Genomic DNA, 17534 nt, shown 5'->3' with positions numbered 1-17534 from the left:
AAATATATGAGGCCCTGGGTTCAATCCCCAGCATCTCAAGCTTTATTTAATGCATTTCATGCAAATTTGAAGAAACTAATTTAATTTCTATCTTGTAGATTTATTCTTAATGGAATTAAAAGACTTTAAAAAATACAGAAGCAGAAAATTCTGCAGTTAAATGGGGATGTAGCTCAGTGGTAGGCGCATGCTCTGCATGTATGAGGTTCTGTGTACAATCTCCAATCTTTATTTCATGCATTTCATGCAAATTTGAGTAACAAATGTCATTTCTGTCCTGTAGATTTCATCTTAATGGAATTAAAAGACTTTAAAACCTACAGTAGCAGAAAAGACAGCGCTTAAATGGGGATGTAAAACCTAAAAGAAACCTTTAAAACCTAAAATTAAAAGACTTTAAAAATCTACAGAAGCAGAAAGCAGAGCACTTAATCGGGATGTAGCTCAGTGGTAGAGTGCATGCATGTATGAGGTCCTGGGTTCAATCCCCAGCATCTCAAGCTTTATTTCATGCAAACTTGAGTAACAAATTTCATTTCTATCTTGTAGATTTATTCTTAATGGAATTAAAAGACTTTAAAACCTACAGAAGCAGAAAATTCTGCAGTTAAATGGGGATGTAAAACCTAAAAGAAACCTTTAAAACCTAAAATTAAAAGACTTTAAAAATCTACAGAAGCAGAAAGGACAGCGCTTAAATGGGGATGTAAAACCTAAAAGAAACCTTTAAAACCTAAAATTAAAAGACTTTAAAAAATACAGAAGCAGAAAGGATTGCATTTAAATATATGAGGCCCTGGGTTCAATCCCCAGCATCTCAAGCTTTATTTAATGCATTTCATGCAAATTTGAAGAAACAAATTTAATTTCTGTCCTCTAGATTTAATCTTAATGGAATTAAAAGACTGTAAAACCTACAGTAGCAGAAAAGACAGCGCTTAAACGGGATGTAGCTCAGTGGTAGAGTGCATGCATGTATGAGGTTCTGTGTACAATCTCAATCTTTATTTCATGCAAATTTGAAGAAACAAATTTCATTTCTATCTTGTAGATTTCACGTTACTGGAATTAAAAGGCTGTTCTTAAATGGGGATGTAGCTCAGTGGTAGAGTGCATGCATGTATGAGGTTCTGTGTACAATCTCAATCTTTATTTCATGCAAACTTGAGTAACAAATTTCATTTCTATCTTGTAGATTTCACGTTACTGGAATTAAAAGACTTTAAAAATCTACAGAAGCAGAAAGCAGAGCACTTAATCGGGATGTAGCTCAGTGGTAGGCGCATGCTCTGCATGTATGAGGTCCTGGGTTCAATCCCCAGCATCTCCAAGCTTTATTTCATGCAAATTTGAAGAAACAAATTTAATTTCTGTCCTGTAGATTTCAATGTTAATGGAATTAGAAGACTTTAAAAATCTACAGAAGAAGAAAATTCTGCAGTTAAATGGGGATGTAGCTCAGCGGTAGAGCGCATGCTCTGCATGTATGAGGTTCTGTGTACAATCTCCAATCTTTATTTCATGCATTTCATGCAAATTTGAGGAAACAAATTTCATTTCTGTCCTCTAGATTTAATCTTAATGGAATTAAAAGACTGTAAAAACCTACAGTAGCAGAAAAGACAGCGCTTAAACGGGGATGTAGCTCAGTGGTAGAGCGCATGCTTTGCATGTATGAGGTCCTGGGTTCAATCCCCAGCATCTCCAAGCTTTATTTCATGCAAACTTGAGTAAACAAATGTCATTTCTGTCCTGTAGATTTCACGTTACTGGAATTAAAAGACTGCAGAAAAGGCTGTTCTTAAATAGGGATGTAAAACCTAAAAGAAACCTTTAAAACCTAAAATTAAAAGACTTTTAAAAAATACAGAAGCAGAAAGCAGAGCACTTAATCGGGGATGTAGCTCAGTGGTAGAGTGCATGCATGTATGAGGTCCTGGGTTCAATCCCCAGCATCTCCAAGCTTTATTTAATGCATTTCATGCAAATTTGAAGAAACTAATTTAATTTCTATCCTGTAGATTTCAAGTTAATGGAATTAAAAGACTGTAAAAACCTACAGTAGCAGAAAAGACAGCATTTAAATGGGGATGTAGCTCAGTGGTAGAGCGCATGCTTCGCATGTATGAGGTCCTGGGTTCAATCCCCAGCATCTCCAACCTTCATTTCATGCAAATTTGAGTAACCAAATTTCATTTCTGTCCTCTAGATTTAATCTTAATGGAATTAAAAGACTTTAAAAATCTAAAGAAGTAGAAAATTATGCCATTAAATGGGGATGTAGCTCAGTGGTAGAGCGCATGCTTTGCATGTATGAGGTCCTGGGTTCAATCCCCAGCATCTCCAAACTTTATTTCATGCAAACTTGAGTGAACAAATGTCATTTCTGTCCTGTAGATTTCACGTTACTGGAATTAAAAGACTGCAGAAAAGGCTGTTCTTAAATGGGGATGTAAAACCTAAAAGAAACCTTTAAAACCTAAAATTAAAAGACTTTTAAAAAATACAGAAGCAGAAAGCAGAGCACTTAATCGGGGATGTAGCTCAGTGGTAGAGCGCATGCTTCGCATGTATGAGGTCCTGGGTTCAATCCCCAGCATCTCCAAGCTTTATTTCATGCAAATTTGAAGAAACAAATTTAATTTCTATCTTGTAGATTTCACGTTACTGGAATTAAAAGACTGCAGAAAAGGCTGTTCTTAAATGGGGATGTAAAACCTAAAAGAAACCTTTAAAACCTAAAATTAAAAGACTTTAAAAAAATACAGAAGCAGAAAGGACAGCGCTTAAACGGGGATGTAGCTCAGTGGTAGAGCGCATGCTTTGCATGTATGAGGTCCTGGGTTCAATCCCCAGCATCTCCAAGCTTTATTTCATGCAAACTTGAGTAACCAAATTTCATTTCTGTCCTGTAGATTTAATCTTAATGGAATTAAAAGACTTTAAAAATCTACAGAAGTAGAAAATTATGCAATTAAATGGGGATGTAGCTCAGAGGTAGAGCGCATGCTTTGCATGTATGAGGTCCTGGGTTCAATCCCCAGCATCTCCAAGCTTTATTTAATGCATTTCATGCAAATTTGAAGAAACTAATTTAATTTCTATCCTGTAGATTTCAAGTTAATGGAATTAAAAGACTGTAAAAACCTACAGTAGCAGAAAAGACAGCATTTAAATGGGGATGTAGCTCAGTGGTAGAGCGCATGCTTTGCATGTATGAGGTCCTGGGTTCAATCCCCAGCATCTCCAAGCTTTATTTCATGCAAACTTGAGTGAACAAATGTCATTTCTGTCCTGTAGATTTCACGTTACTGGAATTAAAAGGCTGTTCTTAAATGGGGATGTAAAACCTAAAAGAAACCTTTAAAACCTAAAATTAAAAGACTTTTAAAAAATACAGAAGCAGAAAGCAGAGCACTTAATCGGGGATGTAGCTCAGTGGTAGAGCGCATGCTTCGCATGTATGAGGTCCTGGGTTCAATCCCCAGCATCTCCAAGCTTTTTTTCATACAAATTTGAGTAATACAGAAGCAGAAAGGACAGTGCTTAAACGGGGATGTAGCTCAGTGGTAGAGCGCATGCTTTGCATGTATGAGGTCCTGGGTTCAATCCCCAGCATCTCCAAGCTTTATTTCATGCAAACTTCAGTAAACAAATGTAATTTCTGTCCTGTAGATTTCACGTTACTGGAATTAAAAGACTGCAGAAAAGGCTGTTCTTAAATAGGGATGTAAAACCTAAAAGAAACCTTCAAAACCCAGCATCTCCAAGCTTTATTTCATCCAAAATTCATTTCTTTCCTGTAGATTTCATCTTAATGGAATTAAAAGACTTTAAAAATCTACAGAAGCAGAAAATTCTGCAGTTAAATGGGGATGTAGCTCAGTGGTAGAGCGCATGCTCTGCATGTATGAGGTTCTGTGTACAATCTCCAATCTTTATTTCATGCATTTCATGCAAATTTGAGGAAACAAATTTCATTTCTGTCCTCTAGATTTAATCTTAATGGAATTAAAAGACTGTAAAAACCTACAGTAGCAGAAAAGACAGCGCTTAAATGGGGATGTAGCTCAGTGGTAGAGCGCATGCTTTGCATGTATGAGGTCCTGGGTTCAATCCCCAGCATCTCCAAGCTTTATTTCATGCAAACTTGAGTAAACAAATGTCATTTCTGTCCTGTAGATTTCACGTTACTGGAATTAAAAGACTGCAGAAAAGGCTGTTCTTAAATAGGGATGTAAAACCTAAAAGAAACCTTTAAAACCTAAAATTAAAAGACTTTTAAAAAATACAGAAGCAGAAAAGACAGCACTTAAACGGGGATGTAGCTCAGTGGTAGAGCGCATGCTTTGCATGTATGAGGTCCTGGGTTCAATCCCCAGCATCTCCAAGCTTTATTTAATGCATTTCATGCAAATTTGAAGAAACTAATTTAATTTCTATCCTGTAGATTTCAAGTTAATGGAATTAAAAGACTGTAAAAACCTACAGTAGCAGAAAAGACAGCATTTAAATGGGGATGTAGCTCAGTGGTAGAGCGCATGCTTTGCATGTATGAGGTCCTGGGTTCAATCCCCAGCATCTCCAAGCTTTATTTCATGCAAATTTGAGTAACCAAATTTCATTTCTGTCCTCTAGATTTAATCTTAATGGAATTAAAAGACTTTAAAAATCTAAAGAAGTAGAAAATTATGCCATTAAATGGGGATGTAGCTCAGTGGTAGAGCGCATGCTTTGCATGTATGAGGTCCTGGGTTCAATCCCCAGCATCTCCAAACTTTATTTCATGCAAACTTGAGTGAACAAATGTCATTTCTGTCCTGTAGATTTCACGTTACTGGAATTAAAAGACTGCAGAAAAGGCTGTTCTTAAATGGGGATGTAAAACCTAAAAGAAACCTTTAAAACCTAAAATTAAAAGACTTTAAAAAAATACAGAAGCAGAAAGGACAGCGCTTAAACGGGGATGTAGCTCAGTGGTAGAGCGCATGCTTTGCATGTATGAGGTCCTGGGTTCAATCCCCAGCATCTCCAAGCTTTATTTCATGCAAACTTGAGTGAACAAATGTCATTTCTGTCCTGTAGATTTCACGTTACTGGAATTAAAAGACTGCAGAAAAGGCTGTTCTTAAATGGGGATGTAAAACCTAAAAGAAACCTTTAAAACCTAAAATTAAAAGACTTTAAAAAAATACAGAAGCAGAAAGGACAGCGCTTAAACGGGATGTAGCTCAGTGGTAGAGCGCATGCTTTGCATGTATGAGGTCCTGGGTTCAATCCCCAGCATCTCCAAGCTTTTTTTCATACAAATTTGAGTAATACAGAAGCAGAAAGGACAGTGCTTAAACGGGGATGTAGCTCAGTGGTAGAGCGCATGCTTTGCATGTATGAGGTCCTGGGTTCAATCCCCAGCATCTCCAAGCTTTATTTCATGCAAACTTGAGTAAACAAATGTAATTTCTGTCCTGTAGATTTCACGTTACTGGAATTAAAAGACTGCAGAAAAGGCTGTTCTTAAATGGGGATGTAAAACCTAAAAGAAACCTTTAAAACCTAAAATTAAAAGACTTTAAAAAAATACAGAAGCAGAAAGGACAGCGCTTAAACGGGGATGTAGCTCAGTGGTAGAGCGCATGCTTTGCATGTATGAGGTCCTGGGTTCAATCCCCAGCATCTCCAAACTTTATTTCATGCAAACTTGAGTGAACAAATGTCATTTCTGTCCTGTAGATTTCATCTTAATGGAATTAAAAGACTTTAAAAATCTACAGAAGCAGAAAATTCTGCAGTTAAATGGGGATGTAGCTCAGTGGTAGAGCGCATGCTCTGCATGTATGAGGTTCTGTGTACAATCTCCAATCTTTATTTCATGCATTTCATGCAAATTTGAGGAAACAAATTTCATTTCTGTCCTCTAGATTTAATCTTAATGGAATTAAAAGACTGTAAAAACCTATAGTAGCAGAAAAGACAGCACTTAAATGGGGATTTAGCCCAGAGGTAGAGCGCATGCTTTGCATGTATGAGGTCCTGGGTTCAATCCCCAGCATCTCCAAGCTTTATTTCATGCAAACTTGAGTGAACAAATGTCATTTCTGTCCTGTAGATTTCACGTTACTGGAATTAAAAGGCTGTTCTTAAATGGGGATGTAAAACCTAAAAGAAACCTTTAAAACCTAAAATTAAAAGACTTTAAAAAAATACAGAAGCAGAAAGGACAGCGCTTAAACGGGGATGTAGCTCAGTGGTAGAGCGCATGCTTTGCATGTATGAGGTCCTGGGTTCAATCCCCAGCATCTCCAAGCTTTTTTTCATGCAAATTTGAGTAACCAAATTTCATTTCTATCTTGTAGATTTATTCTTAATGGAATTAAAAGACTGCAGAAAAGGCTGTTCTTAAATGGGGATGTAAAACCTAAAAGAAACCTTTAAAACCTAAAATTAAAAGACTTTAAAACCTACAGAAGCAGAAAGGATTGCATTTAAATGTATGAGGCCCTGGGTTCAATCCCCAGCATCTCCAAGCTTTATTTAATGCATTTCATGCAAATTTGAAGAAACAAATTTAATTTCTATCTTGTAGATTTCACGTTACTGGAATTAAAAGACTGCAGAAAAGGCTGTTCTTAAATGGGGATGTAAAACCTAAAAGAAACCTTTAAAACCTAAAATTAAAAGACTTTAAAAACCTACTGAAGCAGAAAGGATTGCATTTAAATATATGAGGCCCTGGGTTCAATCCCCAGCATCTCCAAGCTTTATTTAATGCATTTCATGCAAATTTGAAGAAACAAATTTAATTTCTGTCCTGTAGATTTCAATGTTAATGGAATTAAAAGACTTTAAAAACGCACAGAAGCAGAAAATTCTTCACTTAAATGGGGATGTAGCTCAGTGGTAGAGCGCATGCTCTGCATGTATGAGGTCCTGGGTTCAATCCCCAGCATCTCCAAGCTTCATTTCATGCAAATTTGAGTAACCAAATTTCATTTCTGTCCTCTAGATTTAATCTTAATGGAATTAGAAGACTTTAAAAATCTACAGAAGCAGAAAATTCTGCAGTTAAATGGGGATGTAGCTCAGTGGTAGAGCGCATGCTCTGCATGTATGAGGTTCTGTGTACAATCTCCAATCTTTATTTCATGCATTTCATGCAAATTTGAGGAAACAAATTTCATTTCTGTTCAGTAGCAGAAAAGACAGCACTTAAATGGGGATGTAGCTCAGTGGTAGAGCGCATGCTTTGCATGTATGAGGTCCTGGGTTCAATCCCCAGCATCTCCAAGCTTTATTTAATGCATTTCATGCAAATTTGAAGAAACTAATTTAATTTCTATCCTGTAGATTTCAAGTTAATGGAATTAAAAGACTGTAAAAACCTACAGTAGTAGAAAAGACAGCATTTAAATGGGGATGTAGCTCAGTGGTAGAGCGCATGCTTTGCATGTATGAGGTCCTGGGTTCAATCCCCAGCATCTCCAAGCTTTATTTCATGCAAACTTGAGTAAACAAATGTCATTTCTGTCCTGTAGATTTCACGTTACTGGAATTAAAAGGCTGTTCTTAAATGGGGATGTAAAACCTAAAAGAAACCTTTAAAACCTAAAATTAAAAGACTTTAAAAAAATACAGAAGCAGAAAGGACAGCGCTTAAACGGGGATGTAGCTCAGTGGTAGAGCGCATGCTTTGCATGTATGAGGTCCTGGGTTCAATCCCCAGCATCTCAAGCTTTATTTCATGCAAACTTGAGTAACCAAATTTCATTTCTGTCCTGTAGATTTAATCTTAATGGAATTAAAAGACTTTAAAAATCTACAGAAGTAGAAAATTATGCAATTAAATGGGGATGTAGCTCAGAGGTAGAGCGCATGCTTTGCATGTATGAGGTCCTGGGTTCAATCCCCAGCATCTCCAAGCTTTATTTAATGCATTTCATGCAAATTTGAAGAAACAAATTTCATTTCTCTCCTCTAGATTTAATCTTAATGGAATTAAAAGACTGTAAAAACCTACAGTAGCAGAAAAGACAGCACTTAAATGGGGATTTAGCTCAGAGGTAGAGCGCATGCTTTGCATGTATGAGGTCCTGGGTTCAATCCCCAGCATCTCCAAGCTTTATTTCATGCAAACTTGAGTGAACAAATGTCATTTCTGTCCTGTAGATTTCACGTTACTGGAATTAAAAGGCTGTTCTTAAATGGGGATGTAAAACCTAAAAGAAACCTTTAAAACCTAAAATTAAAAGACTTTAAAAAAATACAGAAGCAGAAAGGACAGCGCTTAAACGGGGATGTAGCTCAGTGGTAGAGCGCATGCTTTGCATGTATGAGGTCCTGGGTTCAATCCCCAGCATCTCCAAGCTTTTTTTCATGCAAATTTGAGTAACCAAATTTCATTTCTATCTTGTAGATTTATTCTTAATGGAATTAAAAGACTGCAGAAAAGGCTGTTCTTAAACGGGGATTTAAAACCTAAAAGAAACCTTTAAAACCTAAAATTAAAAGACTTTAAAAACCTACAGAAGCAGAAAGGATTGCATTTAAATGTATGAGGCCCTGGGTTCAATCCCCAGCATCTCCAAGCTTTATTTAATGCATTTCATGCAAATTTGAAGAAACAAATTTAATTTCTATCTTGTAGATTTCACGTTACTGGAATTAAAAGACTGCAGAAAAGGCTGTTCTTAAATGGGGATGTAAAACCTAAAAGAAACCTTTAAAACCTAAAATTAAAAGACTTTAAAAACCTACTGAAGCAGAAAGGATTGCATTTAAATATATGAGGCCCTGGGTTCAATCCCCAGCATCTCCAAGCTTTATTTAATGCATTTCATGCAAATTTGAAGAAACAAATTTAATTTCTGTCCTGTAGATTTCAATGTTAATGGAATTAAAAGACTTTAAAAACGCACAGAAGCAGAAAATTCTTCACTTAAATGGGGATGTAGCTCAGTGGTAGAGCGCATGCTCTGCATTTATGAGGTTCTGTGTACAATCTCCAATCTTTATTTCATGCATTTCATGCAAATTTGAGGAAACAAATTTCATTTCTGTCCTCTAGATTTAATCTTAATGGAATTAGAAGACTTTAAAAATCTACAGAAGAAGAAAATTCTGCAGTTAAATGGGGATGTAGCTCAGTGGTAGAGCGCATGCTCTGCATGTATGAGGTTCTGTGTACAATCTCCAATCTTTATTTCATGCATTTCATGCAAATTTGAGGAAACAAATTTCATTTCTGTCCTCTAGATTTAATCTTAATGGAATTAAAAGACTGTAAAAACCTACAGTAGCAGAAAAGACAGCACTTAAATGGGGATTTAGCTCAGAGGTAGAGCGCATGCTTTGCATGTATGAGGTCCTGGGTTCAATCCCCAGCATCTCCAAGCTTTATTTCATGCAAACTTGAGTGAACAAATGTCATTTCTGTCCTGTAGATTTCACGTTACTGGAATTAAAAGGCTGTTCTTAAATGGGGATGTAAAACCTAAAAGAAACCTTTAAAACCTAAAATTAAAAGACTTTAAAAAAATACAGAAGCAGAAAGGACAGCGCTTAAACGGGGATGTAGCTCAGTGGTAGAGCGCATGCTTTGCATGTATGAGGTCCTGGGTTCAATCCCCAGCATCTCCAAGCTTTTTTTCATGCAAATTTGAGTAACCAAATTTCATTTCTATCTTGTAGATTTATTCTTAATGGAATTAAAAGACTGCAGAAAAGGCTGTTCTTAAATGGGGATGTAAAACCTAAAAGAAACCTTTAAAACCTAAAATTAAAAGACTTTAAAAACCTACTGAAGCAGAAAGGATTGCATTTAAATGTATGAGGCCCTGGGTTCAATCCCCAGCATCTCCAAGCTTTATTTAATGCATTTCATGCAAATTTGAAGAAACAAATTTAATTTCTATCTTGTAGATTTCACGTTACTGGAATTAAAAGACTGCAGAAAAGGCTGTTCTTAAATGGGGATGTAAAACCTAAAAGAAACCTTTAAAACCTAAAATTAAAAGACTTTAAAAACCTACTGAAGCAGAAAGGATTGCATTTAAATATATGAGGCCCTGGGTTCAATCCCCAGCATCTCCAAGCTTTATTTAATGCATTTCATGCAAATTTGAAGAAACAAATTTAATTTCTGTCCTGTAGATTTCAATGTTAATGGAATTAGAAGACTTTAAAAATCTACAGAAGAAGAAAATTCTGCAGTTAAATGGGGATGTAGCTCAGCGGTAGAGCGCATGCTCTGCATGTATGAGGTTCTGTGTACAATCTCCAATCTTTATTTCATGCATTTCATGCAAATTTGAGGAAACAAATTTCATTTCTGTCCTCTAGATTTAATCTTAATGGAATTAGAAGACTTTAAAAATCTACAGAAGAAGAAAATTCTGCAGTTAAATGGGGATGTAGCTCAGTGGTAGAGCGCATGCTCTGCATGTATGAGGTTCTGTGTACAATCTCCAATCTTTATTTCATGCATTTCATGCAAATTTGAGGAAACAAATTTCATTTCTGTCCTCTAGATTTAATCTTAATGGAATTAAAAGACTGCAGAAAAGGCTGTTCTTAAATAGGGATGTAAAACCTAAAAGAAACCTTTAAAACCTAAAATTAAAAGACTTTAAAAAAATACAGAAGCAGAAAGCAGAGCATTTAATCGGGTATGTAGCTCAGTGGTAGAGTGCATGCTTTGCATGTATGAAGTCCTGGGGGTTCAATCCCCAGCATCTCCTAGCTTTTTTTCATGCAAATTTGAGTAACCAAATTTCATTTCTATCTTGTAGATTTACTCTTAATGGAATTAAAAGACTGCAGAAAAGGCTGTTCTTAAACGGGTATGTAAAACCTAAAAGAAACCTTTAAAACCTAAAATTAAAAGACTTTAAAAACCTACAGAAGCAGAAAGGATTGCATTTAAATGTATGAGGCCCTGGGTTCAATCCCCAGCATCTCCAAGCTTTATTTAATGCATTTCATGCAAATTTGAAGAAACAAATTTAATTTGTTTCTTGTAGATTTCACGTTACTGGAATTAAAAGACTGCAGAAAAGGCTGTTCTTAAATGGGGATGTAAAACCTAAAAGAAACCTTTAAAACCTAAAATTAAAAGACTTTAAAAAAATACAGAAGCAGAAAGGACAGCACTTAAATGGGGATGTAGCTCAGTGGTAGAGCGCATGCTTTGCATGTATGAGGTCCTGGGTTCAATCCCCAACATCTCCAATCTTTATTTCATGTAAATTTGAGTAACCAAATTTCATTTCTGTCCTGTAGATTTAATCTTAATGGAATTAAAAGACTTAAAAAATCTACAGAAGCAGAAAATTCTGCAGTTAAATGGGGATGCAGCTCAGTGGTAGAGTGCATGCTTTGCATGTATGAGGTCCTGGGTTCAATCCCCAGCATCTCCAAGCTTTATTTCATCCAAAATTCATTTCTTTCCTGTAGATTTCATCTTAATGGTATTAAAAGACTTAAAAAATCTACAGAAGCAGAAAATTCTGCAGTTAAATAGGGATGCAGCTCAGTGGTAGAGCGCATGCTCTGCATGTATGAGGTCCTGTGTTCAATCTCCAAGCTTTATTTCTTGCATTTCATGCAAATTTGAGAAAACAAATTTCATTTCTGTTCTATATATTTCAAGCTAATGGAATTAAAAGACTGTAAAAACCTACAGTAGAAGAAAAGACAGCACTTAAATGGGGATGTAGCTCAGTGATAGAGCGCATGCTTAGCATGTATGAGGTACTGGGTTCAATATCCAGCATCTCCAATCTTAATTTCATGCAAATTTGAGTAACCAAATTTCATTTCTGTCCTGTAGATTTAATCTTAATGGAATTAAAAGACTTTAAAAATCTACAGAAGCAGAAAAGACAGCACTTAAACGGGGATGTAGCTCAGTGGTAGAGCGCATGCTTTGCATGTATGAGGTCCTGGGTTCAATCTCCAAGCTTTATTTCATGCAAATTTGAGTAACCAAATTTCATTTCTGTCCTCTAGATTTAATCTTAATGGAATTAAAAGACTTTAAAAATCTACAGAAGTAGAAAATTATGCAATTAAATGGGGATGTAGTTCAGTGGTAGAGCGCATGCTTTGCATGTATGAGGTCCTGTGTTCAATCCCCAGCATCTCCAAACTTTATTTAATGCATTTCATGCAAATTTGAAGAAACAAATTTAATTTCTGTCCTGTAGATTTCAAGTTAATGGAATTAAAAGACTTTAAAAATCTACAGAAGTAGAAAATTTTGCAATTAAATGGGGATGTAGTTCAGTGGTAGAGCGCATGCTTTGCATGTATGAGGTCCTGTGTTCAATCCCCAGCATCTCCAAACTTTATTTAATGCATTTCATGCAAATTTGAAGAAACAAATTTAATTTCTGTCCTGTAGATTTCAAGTTAATGGAATTAAAAGACTTTAAAAATCTACAGAAGCAGAAAATTCTGCCGTTAAATGGGGATGTAGCTCAGTGGTATAGCGCATGCTCTGCATGTATGAGGTCCTGTGTTCAATCTCCAAGCTTTATTTCTTGCATTTCATGCAAATTTGAGGAAACAAATTTCATTTCTGTTCTATATATTTCATGTTAATGGAATTAAAAGACTGTAAAAACCTACAGTAGCAGAAAAGACAGCACTTAAATGGGGATGTAGCTCAGTGGTCGAGTGCATGCTTCGCATGTATGAGGTCATGGGTTCAATCCCCAGCATCTCCAAGCTTTTTTTAATGCAAATTTGAGTAACCAAATTGCATTTTACTCTTAATGGAATTACAAGACTACAGAAAAGGCTGCTCTTAAGTGGGGGTGTAGCTCAGTGTTACAGCGCAAGTTTTTCATGTATGAGGTCCTGGGTTCAATCCCTAGCATCTCCAAGCTTTATTTAATGCATTTCATGCAAATTTGAGAAAACAAATTTCATTTCTGTTCTATATATTTCATGTTACAGTTTTTCTCGATTGCTAACACACTATAACTGATTAATTTGGCCCATTTTTCCAAACCATACATACAGTTCTCAAAACAAAGACATGTTTCTCAAAACTTTTAACACATTTCACTTGTTTGCACACACGTTCCAATTTTCTCAGTGTTTTCTGCAAAACTCTACACAAAAACGCCATCATTTTGCACAGGTTTAACCATGTTCTCATTTAGAAAACACAAACACACAATATAATTAACGGTCACACTTTATATTAGGTGGCCTTACAGTTTTTCTCGATTGCTAACACACAATTCATGAAACAATTCACCATTTTCTCACAACTATAAACACAATCTCAAAATTACACACCAACTTGTGCAAACTTCAAACTTCCAGGTCAAAATCAAATAGTTTAGTCAAAAACATATTCTCTTTTGTCCGACTCAAACTTTGGCCTCAGATGATACACAAACCTGTCAAATACTCAGACTACGTTCCTGTCTAGAGAACACTAGTGAGATCAATTCAAAACACTGTTACAAAAGCCTCCTTTTCGGAAATAGGAATCCTTTTGCTAGTCAATGTCTGTTACAGTATACAGCATAAATAAAGGGGTGCAGATACAGTAAAATTCAGCAATAAACTTTAAGAAAAGTTTACTTTCATTACACGACTGTAAAGATATCTTACAGTAGATGAAAAGCACTAGAAGAGAAAAGTTCAAAGACCAAACAACTGAATATACAGTAAACACACACTGGACTATACTGTCAGTTACTGTGAATGAATAAATACATTAATTAATTAATTCATTCATTCATTCAGCATCCTCAGCCAAATTGCATTACAGTATTGGTAGTATCCTTATTTGTTATAGCGGTTTCTTAGTCTTCTGAAAAAATACTTCTCTGCCTTCCCTGGACAGTTGTCTCTCAGTTCTGCAAAAATAGAGTAGATGTAAGGACTACTTGGCTACAAATCATTTCAACAGTACAGTAATGAGTTTGAGGGTGTGTGCTACAGTATTTACTGTACATAGAATAATGAAAGTTCTCTCATCTGAAGTACTGCTGCTATGTACTGTAATTATATTGTATGTGTCAGTAGTATTGAAACCTTGTAGATGAGCCTGTAGGCCATCTTTCCTCACGGTCAGTCCATGCAGAAGAACGTGGTCAACTATAGTGCTTTGTATTTCATCAGGAACAAACGACCTTTGACCTCATCCCCTTAATTTTTTCTTTTCTCCTCCTATTCCTCTTTGTCTCCCACTACCATAATTCATTTTCCAAAACACATAATCACTTGTGCTCCTGTGCATATCATCCTGAGATTCTGACCTGTGTGTCATCAGTTTTGCTACTGAATGTTCACACATGGATAAACATGTGCTGTTTGTGTTCATTTTTTGATGCTTGAGTTAATTATATTGTGTGTTTGAGTTTTCTAAATGAGAAAATAGTTAAACCTGTGCAAAATGATGGCGTTTTTGTGTAGAGTTTTGCAGAAAACACTGAGCAAATTGGAACGTGTGTGCAAAAAGGTGAAATGTGTTAAAAGTTTTGAGAAACATGTCTTTGTTTTGAGAACTGTATGAATGGTTTGGAAAAATGGGCCAAATGAATCAGTTATAGTGTGCTAGCAATCAAGAAAAACTGTAACTACTATGTACTTACATCAAAAAATAAGTACAATGTACTTATTGTGTTCATACTGTATTGCAAAACACTTCTGCTGCTATTGAGGTGGGATACGGGTAAGGTTAGGGACAGGTTTGGTGGTATGGGTCGGTTTAAGGGTGGGTTAAGGTGTAAGGGATTGGTCAACAGTGTAATTATAAATGTAATTACAGAAATTAATTACAGATGTAATTACATATAGGTATTTTAAAAAATATAATTACAATGTAAAAACATGTATGTACACAATAAGTGCATTGTACCAAATGATTAATTCAAATGTAAGTACATAGTAGTTAAGGCCACCTAATATAAAGTGGGACCTAATTAACTCAAGCATCAAAAAATGAACACAAACAGCACATGTTTATCCATGTGTGAACATTCAGTAGCAAAACTGATGACACACAGGTCAGAATCTCAGGATGATATGCACAGGAGCACAAGTGATTATGTGTTTTGGAAAATGAATCATGCTAGTGGGAGACAAAGAGGAATAGGAGGAGAAAAGAAAAAAATTAAGGGGATGAGGTCAAAGGTTGTTTGTTCCTGATGAAATACAAAGCACTATAGTTGACCATGTTCTTCAGCATGGACTGACCATGAGGGAAGATGGCCTACAAGCTCATCTACAAGGTTTCAATACTACTGACACATACAATATAATTACAGTACGTAGCAGCAGTACTTCAGATGAGAGAAATTTCATTATTCTATATACAGTAAATAATGTAGCACATGTTGTACACCCTCAAACTCATTACAGTACTGTTGAAATGATTTGTAGCCAAGTAGTCCTTACATCTACTCTATTTTTGCAGAACTGAGAGACGACTGTCCAGGGAAAGTAGAGAAGTCTTTTTTCAGAAGACTAAGAAACCGCTATAACAAATAAGGATACTACCAATACTGTAATGCAATTTGGCTGAGGATGCTGAATGAATGAATTTATTTATTTATTTATTTATTCATTCACAGTAACTGACAGTATAGTCCAGTGTGTGTTTACTGTATATTCAGTTGTTTGGTCTTTGAACTTTTCTCTTCTAGTGCTTTTCATCTACTGTAAGATATCTTTACAGTCGTGTAATGAAAGTAAACTTTTCTTAAAGTTAATTGCTGAATTTTACTGTATCTGCACTCCTTTATTTATGCTGTATACTGTAACAGACATTGACTAGCAAATGGATTCCTATTTCCCAAAAGGAGGTTTTTGTAACAGTGTTTTGAATTGATCTCACTGGTGTTCTCTAGACAGGAACGTAGTCTGAGTATTTGACAGGTTTGTGTATCATCTGAGGCCAAAGTTTGAGTCTGACAAAAGAGAATATGTTTTTGACTAAACTATTTGATTTTGACCTGGAAGTTTGAAGTTTGCACAAGTTGGTGTGTAATTTTGAGATTGTGTTTATAGTTGTGAGAAAATGGTGAATTGTTTCATGAATTGTGTGTTAGCAATCGAGAAAAACTGTAATGGAATTAAAAGACTGTAAAAACCTACAGTAGCAGAAAAGACAGCACTTAAACGGGGATGTAGCTCAGTGGTAGGGCGCATGCTTCGCATGTATGATGTCCTGGGTTCAATCATTTCTGTCCTGTAGATTTCACGTTCCCGGAATTAAAAGACTGCAGAAAAGGCTGTTCTTAAACGGGGATGTAAAACCTAAAAGAAACCTTTAAAACCTAAAATTAAAAGACGTTAAAAACCTACAGAATCAGAAAGGATTGCATTTAAATGTATGAGGCCCTGGGCTCAATCCCCAGCATCTCCAAGCTTTATTTAATGCATTTCATGCAAATTTGAAGAAACAAATTTAATTTCTGTCCAGTAGATTTCAATGTTAATGAAATTAAAAGACTTTAAAAACCTACAGAAGCAGAAAATTCTTCACTTAAAAGGGGATGTAGCTCAGTGGTAGAGCGCATGCTTTGCATGTATGAGGTGCTGGGTTCAATCCCCAGCATCTCCAAGCTTTATTTCATGCAAACTTGAGTAAACAAATGTCATTTCTGTCCTGTAGATTTCACGTTACTGGAATTAAAAGACTGCAGATAAGGCTGTTCTTAAATGGGGATGTAAAACCTAAAAGAAACCTTTAAAACCTAAAATTAAAAGACTTTAAAAAAATACAGAAGCAGAAAAGACAGCTCTTAAATGGGGATGTAGCTTAGTGGTAGAGTGCATGCTTTGCATGTATGAGGTCCTGGGTTCAATCCCCAGCATCTCCAAGCTTTATTTCATGCAAAATTCATTTATGTCCTGTAGATTTCATCTTAATGGAATTAAAAGACTTTAAAAATCTACAGAAGCAGAAAGGATTGCATTTAAATGTACGAGGACCTGGGTTCAATCCCCAGCATCTCCAAGCTTTGTTTCATACAAATTTCCTTTCCTAAGATTTCACGTTACTGGAATTAAAAGATTACAGAAAAGGCTGCTCTTAAACGGGGGTATAGCTACAGTGTTACAGTGTTAAGTTTTTTATGTATGAGGTCCTGGCTTCAATCCCTAGCATCTCCAAGCTTTATTTAATGCATTTCATGCAAATTTGAGGAAACAAATTTCATTTCTGTTCTATATATTTCATGTTACAGTTTTTTTCTGATGGCTTAAGCACATTTTTTGTAACTATTGGCTATTTTTGCAAAACTCTACACACAAATAAGAAAACCCTTCACCAAATCAGCAAAACATTGTAGTTTTCTTGCAAAAGATAATAAACCTTGCTTAACTCTTCAAACCTTCGTAAAAATGTTATTTTCGTATCAAACAGTTAACACAAGCCATCACATTAATAAGCACACAATGCACCAACTACACACTGATGGTATGAATAAAAAACACATCTGGCTTTTGCTTTCTCTGTGCACAAGGTAGGCTATGTCAGTTTGAGGTCATACTTTTGTCATAGTTCTGTAAAC

At 35.7% G+C, this 17534-nt stretch overlaps 34 non-coding genes across 34 annotated transcripts; all 34 read left to right on the top strand.

Moving 5' to 3' along the window:
• The first annotated feature begins 1635 nt into the window (after positions 1 to 1635).
• trnaa-ugc (transfer RNA alanine (anticodon UGC)) lies at positions 1636 to 1707 on the top strand. The gene has a single exon. It is a non-coding gene; the product is annotated as a tRNA-Ala (tRNA).
• Positions 1708 to 2086: 379 nt separating this feature from the next.
• On the top strand, positions 2087 to 2158 carry trnaa-cgc (transfer RNA alanine (anticodon CGC)). The gene has a single exon. It is a non-coding gene; the product is annotated as a tRNA-Ala (tRNA).
• Positions 2159 to 2274: 116 nt separating this feature from the next.
• On the top strand, positions 2275 to 2346 carry trnaa-ugc (transfer RNA alanine (anticodon UGC)). Its single transcript has one exon. It is a non-coding gene; the product is annotated as a tRNA-Ala (tRNA).
• A 187-nt stretch (positions 2347 to 2533) lies between these two features.
• On the top strand, positions 2534 to 2605 carry trnaa-cgc (transfer RNA alanine (anticodon CGC)). The gene has a single exon. It is a non-coding gene; the product is annotated as a tRNA-Ala (tRNA).
• A 187-nt stretch (positions 2606 to 2792) lies between these two features.
• trnaa-ugc (transfer RNA alanine (anticodon UGC)) lies at positions 2793 to 2864 on the top strand. The gene has a single exon. It is a non-coding gene; the product is annotated as a tRNA-Ala (tRNA).
• A 116-nt stretch (positions 2865 to 2980) lies between these two features.
• Positions 2981 to 3052, top strand: trnaa-ugc (transfer RNA alanine (anticodon UGC)). Its single transcript has one exon. It is a non-coding gene; the product is annotated as a tRNA-Ala (tRNA).
• A 125-nt stretch (positions 3053 to 3177) lies between these two features.
• Positions 3178 to 3249, top strand: trnaa-ugc (transfer RNA alanine (anticodon UGC)). Its single transcript has one exon. It is a non-coding gene; the product is annotated as a tRNA-Ala (tRNA).
• Positions 3250 to 3424: 175 nt separating this feature from the next.
• trnaa-cgc (transfer RNA alanine (anticodon CGC)) lies at positions 3425 to 3496 on the top strand. Its single transcript has one exon. It is a non-coding gene; the product is annotated as a tRNA-Ala (tRNA).
• A 56-nt stretch (positions 3497 to 3552) lies between these two features.
• On the top strand, positions 3553 to 3624 carry trnaa-ugc (transfer RNA alanine (anticodon UGC)). Its single transcript has one exon. It is a non-coding gene; the product is annotated as a tRNA-Ala (tRNA).
• A 435-nt stretch (positions 3625 to 4059) lies between these two features.
• On the top strand, positions 4060 to 4131 carry trnaa-ugc (transfer RNA alanine (anticodon UGC)). Its single transcript has one exon. It is a non-coding gene; the product is annotated as a tRNA-Ala (tRNA).
• Positions 4132 to 4318: 187 nt separating this feature from the next.
• Positions 4319 to 4390, top strand: trnaa-ugc (transfer RNA alanine (anticodon UGC)). The gene has a single exon. It is a non-coding gene; the product is annotated as a tRNA-Ala (tRNA).
• Positions 4391 to 4515: 125 nt separating this feature from the next.
• On the top strand, positions 4516 to 4587 carry trnaa-ugc (transfer RNA alanine (anticodon UGC)). Its single transcript has one exon. It is a non-coding gene; the product is annotated as a tRNA-Ala (tRNA).
• A 116-nt stretch (positions 4588 to 4703) lies between these two features.
• trnaa-ugc (transfer RNA alanine (anticodon UGC)) lies at positions 4704 to 4775 on the top strand. Its single transcript has one exon. It is a non-coding gene; the product is annotated as a tRNA-Ala (tRNA).
• Positions 4776 to 4962: 187 nt separating this feature from the next.
• Positions 4963 to 5034, top strand: trnaa-ugc (transfer RNA alanine (anticodon UGC)). Its single transcript has one exon. It is a non-coding gene; the product is annotated as a tRNA-Ala (tRNA).
• Positions 5035 to 5348: 314 nt separating this feature from the next.
• Positions 5349 to 5420, top strand: trnaa-ugc (transfer RNA alanine (anticodon UGC)). Its single transcript has one exon. It is a non-coding gene; the product is annotated as a tRNA-Ala (tRNA).
• A 187-nt stretch (positions 5421 to 5607) lies between these two features.
• On the top strand, positions 5608 to 5679 carry trnaa-ugc (transfer RNA alanine (anticodon UGC)). The gene has a single exon. It is a non-coding gene; the product is annotated as a tRNA-Ala (tRNA).
• A 304-nt stretch (positions 5680 to 5983) lies between these two features.
• trnaa-ugc (transfer RNA alanine (anticodon UGC)) lies at positions 5984 to 6055 on the top strand. The gene has a single exon. It is a non-coding gene; the product is annotated as a tRNA-Ala (tRNA).
• A 175-nt stretch (positions 6056 to 6230) lies between these two features.
• Positions 6231 to 6302, top strand: trnaa-ugc (transfer RNA alanine (anticodon UGC)). The gene has a single exon. It is a non-coding gene; the product is annotated as a tRNA-Ala (tRNA).
• A 578-nt stretch (positions 6303 to 6880) lies between these two features.
• Positions 6881 to 6952, top strand: trnaa-ugc (transfer RNA alanine (anticodon UGC)). The gene has a single exon. It is a non-coding gene; the product is annotated as a tRNA-Ala (tRNA).
• Positions 6953 to 7212: 260 nt separating this feature from the next.
• On the top strand, positions 7213 to 7284 carry trnaa-ugc (transfer RNA alanine (anticodon UGC)). The gene has a single exon. It is a non-coding gene; the product is annotated as a tRNA-Ala (tRNA).
• Positions 7285 to 7409: 125 nt separating this feature from the next.
• trnaa-ugc (transfer RNA alanine (anticodon UGC)) lies at positions 7410 to 7481 on the top strand. Its single transcript has one exon. It is a non-coding gene; the product is annotated as a tRNA-Ala (tRNA).
• Positions 7482 to 7656: 175 nt separating this feature from the next.
• Positions 7657 to 7728, top strand: trnaa-ugc (transfer RNA alanine (anticodon UGC)). The gene has a single exon. It is a non-coding gene; the product is annotated as a tRNA-Ala (tRNA).
• Positions 7729 to 7843: 115 nt separating this feature from the next.
• Positions 7844 to 7915, top strand: trnaa-ugc (transfer RNA alanine (anticodon UGC)). Its single transcript has one exon. It is a non-coding gene; the product is annotated as a tRNA-Ala (tRNA).
• Positions 7916 to 8040: 125 nt separating this feature from the next.
• On the top strand, positions 8041 to 8112 carry trnaa-ugc (transfer RNA alanine (anticodon UGC)). The gene has a single exon. It is a non-coding gene; the product is annotated as a tRNA-Ala (tRNA).
• Positions 8113 to 8287: 175 nt separating this feature from the next.
• Positions 8288 to 8359, top strand: trnaa-ugc (transfer RNA alanine (anticodon UGC)). The gene has a single exon. It is a non-coding gene; the product is annotated as a tRNA-Ala (tRNA).
• A 955-nt stretch (positions 8360 to 9314) lies between these two features.
• trnaa-ugc (transfer RNA alanine (anticodon UGC)) lies at positions 9315 to 9386 on the top strand. Its single transcript has one exon. It is a non-coding gene; the product is annotated as a tRNA-Ala (tRNA).
• Positions 9387 to 9561: 175 nt separating this feature from the next.
• Positions 9562 to 9633, top strand: trnaa-ugc (transfer RNA alanine (anticodon UGC)). Its single transcript has one exon. It is a non-coding gene; the product is annotated as a tRNA-Ala (tRNA).
• Positions 9634 to 11151: 1518 nt separating this feature from the next.
• Positions 11152 to 11223, top strand: trnaa-ugc (transfer RNA alanine (anticodon UGC)). Its single transcript has one exon. It is a non-coding gene; the product is annotated as a tRNA-Ala (tRNA).
• Positions 11224 to 11339: 116 nt separating this feature from the next.
• trnaa-ugc (transfer RNA alanine (anticodon UGC)) lies at positions 11340 to 11411 on the top strand. The gene has a single exon. It is a non-coding gene; the product is annotated as a tRNA-Ala (tRNA).
• Positions 11412 to 12068: 657 nt separating this feature from the next.
• Positions 12069 to 12140, top strand: trnaa-ugc (transfer RNA alanine (anticodon UGC)). The gene has a single exon. It is a non-coding gene; the product is annotated as a tRNA-Ala (tRNA).
• Positions 12141 to 12265: 125 nt separating this feature from the next.
• Positions 12266 to 12337, top strand: trnaa-ugc (transfer RNA alanine (anticodon UGC)). Its single transcript has one exon. It is a non-coding gene; the product is annotated as a tRNA-Ala (tRNA).
• A 313-nt stretch (positions 12338 to 12650) lies between these two features.
• trnaa-cgc (transfer RNA alanine (anticodon CGC)) lies at positions 12651 to 12722 on the top strand. Its single transcript has one exon. It is a non-coding gene; the product is annotated as a tRNA-Ala (tRNA).
• A 3788-nt stretch (positions 12723 to 16510) lies between these two features.
• Positions 16511 to 16582, top strand: trnaa-ugc (transfer RNA alanine (anticodon UGC)). Its single transcript has one exon. It is a non-coding gene; the product is annotated as a tRNA-Ala (tRNA).
• Positions 16583 to 16769: 187 nt separating this feature from the next.
• On the top strand, positions 16770 to 16841 carry trnaa-ugc (transfer RNA alanine (anticodon UGC)). Its single transcript has one exon. It is a non-coding gene; the product is annotated as a tRNA-Ala (tRNA).
• Positions 16842 to 17534: the final 693 nt, after the last annotated feature.

Source organism: Onychostoma macrolepis, chromosome 06 (assembly GCF_012432095.1).
Source record: "Onychostoma macrolepis isolate SWU-2019 chromosome 06, ASM1243209v1, whole genome shotgun sequence".
Taxonomy (NCBI): domain Eukaryota; kingdom Metazoa; phylum Chordata; class Actinopteri; order Cypriniformes; family Cyprinidae; genus Onychostoma; species Onychostoma macrolepis.
This window is presented reverse-complemented; position numbering and strand designations above follow the sequence as displayed.